At 35.2% G+C, this 4,127-nt stretch overlaps 1 long non-coding RNA gene across 1 annotated transcript in view; it reads left to right on the top strand.

The window, feature by feature from the left end:
* Positions 1-3,853, top strand: part of LOC108974295 — a 90,642-nt gene extending 86,789 nt beyond the window's left edge. The window contains exon 3 of the long non-coding RNA XR_001993791.1: positions 3,725-3,853. This is a non-coding gene — a long non-coding RNA (uncharacterized LOC108974295). The remainder of the gene's footprint in view (positions 1-3,724) is intronic.
* The last annotated feature ends 274 nt before the right edge of the window (positions 3,854-4,127 follow it).

Below are 4,127 nucleotides of genomic sequence, written 5' to 3'. Positions count from 1 at the left end.
TACATGACAACGAATGAAACATGGCTCCATCATTTCTCTCCGAACTCCTATTGATAGTCAAACGAAGTCTAATAGACGAAACGGCCAATTTGAATGAAAAGAAAGTCCTGTCTCACCAAGGCAATGCAAKGTGGCAAAAGYCAGTGMAAACGAAAGCCAATATCCATTAATTGGGGTTCGMGTTACATATGCACCGTATTTCCCAAATCTGRCTTCTAGCGACCTGCTCTCAGATCTCAAAATAATGATCCCTGTAAAGCAATGTTCGATAAGTAAAGAGGTGCAAAACTTCAACCAGAGGATCGGAATCCAAAGAATAATACATTTACAACATATCCCCTGACTGCCATATTTGGCATACGGTTTCATAGAAAATTTAAAATCGCTATCCATATGTAGTATTGGGTATGCTATATCTTGGTATCCTTGTCCAAAAAATAAGGTGACGTTGTATTTATTTTGAAAATTCTTTATTTATTCTTCCAAATCCCCTTCAAAGCAATCCCCTTCCGATGCAATGCACTTATGCCAACGGATTTTCCAATCTTCGAAACACTGGTTGTAGTCACTTTCCGGGATGGCCTTCAGTTCCTTCTTCTTTGCGACTTGAATCTCCTCTATCGTATAAGTACGGTGTCTCCGGAGCGGTCTTTTGAGCTTGGTGAACAGCCTGAAGTCTCACGGCACCAGATCAGGTGAATACGGTGGTTGCGGAATGATATAGGTCAAGTTTCTAGCGAAATGATCACGAATTACGAGGGCAGTATGGGGTAGTGCGTTACCGTGGTGTAAAAACCAAGAATTGTCTTTCCACAATTCCGGCCTTTTTAGGTGGATAGCGTTACAAAAACGACGCATAACGTTCAAATAATATTCTTTGTTGACTGTTTGACCGGTTGGAAAGAATTTATAATGCACAACACCACAATAATCGAAGAAACCAGTCAACATGACCTTGATTTTTGAGCGATTAATATAATATTAATATAATAGCGATATAATACGTTCCATGACACCCTGGTAGTCGGAAAGCATCGTTTCACACACTTCAACGCTACCCCTTTGTTCCAAAAAATTCAATGATTTCGGTACCGTTCGAAATTTGACGCGCTTGAGGCCCAAAACATCCTTCAAAATGGTATTGACTGAGCCTTTCGATATGCCAACTTCATCAGCAAGGTCTCTAATTGTTATTCGACGTTTTTAAGCACCAAATCTTTGATTTGTTGAACGTGAGGYCGGTTGAGGTTGATGRTCGCCCTGGACGCTCTTCTTCTTCGACACGTTCACGGCCGGCTTGGAACTCACTATACCATTTGTAAACATTTTTTTTAGACATAGCCTCATCACCATAGGCTTTCTGCACCATCCTCAACGTATCCGCCGCAGAAAATTGATTCCGTAAACAAAAGTTAATGCAAATTGTTTGCTCAACAAATTTCGACATCGCAAAAAACAAAAAACTCACTTTTAGCAGCTCACAAAACGACACGTATCTCAAACAGTAATGAATATTTTGACATGAAATTTAACATAAATGTGACTGACAGTACTACCAACGTAAAAAAAAAAAAAACAATTCTCCAAATCCTTCGACGTGCACAATTTAAGTTCAAAAGTCACCTTATTTTTTGTGCACATCCCCCTTCCGCTCTTAAAACGTGAACATTCATCGTTGTGCAGTGCGCTACGTAAGCGTCCGATATCTGTGCAGCAAGAAAAGCATGAGAACATACAGAATTAATATATAATTAGAGAAATTTTAAAACATTTAGTATAAGCAACATCTTAATTGTTCATAATGCGTTAACATTTTTATACTCTTGTAACCAGTTGTTACAGAGTATTATAGTTTTGCGCACCTAAAGGTTGTATGTAAAACCTAAAACTATTCAAGATAGACATGAATACATATAAGTAATCTTGTCCGTCCGTGCAAGCTGTAACATGAGTAATATCTCAATGAAACTTGTTACGTGGGATCCTTTGAACAAAAAAATTCCAGTTCGTAGATGGGCGTAATCGGATCTCTGCCACGCCCACAAATCGCTATTAACCGAAAATATTGTAAAGTGCCATAGCTTAGCACTAAATTAAGGTTTAAAGCTCAATTATGGGATCGCAGCAGGAAGGGGCACCTAGGTTACAAAAAGCAAATTTACTGAGTAGAAATTTTATAAGACCTTCTGCTGACGGTGTGAAATCAGATGATAATCCCCGTATAACGGTACTGTTAAAAACTACTAAAAAAAACTGCGGTGGAGTGGGGGCATCAAAAAAAACCTTGCGTCCYGGTTGACGTGATTTCAACCCTTGTACAGATCTAAAACACAAAACACAAGAGGATTCTTCATTAGTAAAGATGTCGTTATCGAGTTGATCATTTTCGAAAAACAAAAAAAAAAAACAATAATAATAATAATAATAACAAAATGGCGTCGACTTGAACAAAAAAATTTTTTTTCGACCATTTCGAATTTTTTAAAAATACTTCTAATCAAAATTTTTGGAAATCCAAGGAAGACACGACAGAGCATTGTATAAGGAAGATATTTTTATTTCTCATTTCTGTGGGATTAATTTTTGCTTAAAGCTTTTAATTCCAGCTAGTCTGATGGAAAATTTCTAATTCCGCTTCTAGATGTAACTTTTACCTTAAACACCATCATAAATCATATACATATGATGGTGTTTGATGTAAAGACTTCTTAGAAAGTGGACTAAATAGTATTTTCGATATTATAACATTATGTTCGTGGCCGAACTAGACGATCTCTTCTCTCATTTTTATCGGTTTAGCTGATTTCCTAGGTTTTTACTTTTATAAATTTGGCATTAAAATTAGTTTTTTTTTATTCCACGTGGTTTCGTTATTCTTATAAATTTATTTACTTCATTATTAAAAGTTTTTGTGATCACTTTTCTTGGCAGTCGAACCATAAACTTTAGTAATTGTAATATTAGATGATTTTCAAACAATTTCACAATGTTATTTTTAATATACTACAAAGCTCGTTGTGGTGATTCTTATTTTTGTTAACCGAGAAGAAAACTTGTATTTTCAAACTTTAATTTCAAACTAATTTAATGTTTTATTTGACCAGCAAATTAAGTTTTCCATTCATAATTATGTTGGCTTTTCATATGATATCATAGCTTGTATATTGAACTAGAGAAATTGTTCAGATCGGCTCTCTATAGCATATACATAGCTGCCATACCAACCAAACGATTGGAATCAAGGGCTTGTAGGGAAAACTTTCGTATTTGACGTGGTATCTTCACGAAATTTGACATGGATTGCTGCTTAAGGTAATAACATAATCACCGAAAAAATTGTTCAGATCGGATTACTATAGCATATAGCTTCCATACAAACTGGACATATGGTTACTAAAAGAAATGCACCTGCGAAGGGGATATTAGCTTCGGTGCAGCCGAATTTAACGTGRAAGTGGTTTGAAAGAATAGTAGGAGAGATGTTCTATTTTATAATACGGRTTAAAAATTTCCTTTACTGTCAAATTTAAAATTGAGATTAAATCAGTTATTTAATGGGTGTATGATATCTGTAACGCTTAATCTTCTTTGAATTTTAACGAAAAATTTGGGCATATTTTCATCAGGGAAAATTTGAAACTTTGCAATTTTTTATACATAACATATCACTTGCATCCTCTGTTTGTGATTTCAATAGTAATGATTGTTATTACTCTTATTTAAGGAACATGCAGAAAGAATGATGCAACAAGTAGCAACTATCGGGGCTAATATTAATAATCAATTTTCAAAGCCACCGGAAGTTATATCACATTTATCACTCACCTTAAGAAGAGACATTCCGGTTCGAGGATATTTGGTAAGCCAAATTATTTACATTTTGCACACAATGATTTTAGAATTTACAAGTTTTATAGAAATAATGTTTAAAAGACCAGAACAATTTTCATATTCAAAATTTTTGAAACCATTTTGGGTTGGTGAAGTGGRTTCACAGAAAGGGTTATTTCTTACGTGGTGTTTATGCTGGTTCCAAGATAGAYGAAATTATTTACAACTTAAAAGCTATAATTGTCAACAGTGGGGTTTGACCCTGGTAGCGAATGCGATGACTGTTTGTTTGATGG

This window comes from Bactrocera latifrons, unplaced genomic scaffold, assembly GCF_001853355.1.
Source record: "Bactrocera latifrons isolate USDA-ARS-PBARC rearing strain unplaced genomic scaffold, ASM185335v1 scaffold_545, whole genome shotgun sequence".
Lineage (NCBI taxonomy): Eukaryota > Metazoa > Arthropoda > Insecta > Diptera > Tephritidae > Bactrocera > Bactrocera latifrons.
This window is presented reverse-complemented; position numbering and strand designations above follow the sequence as displayed.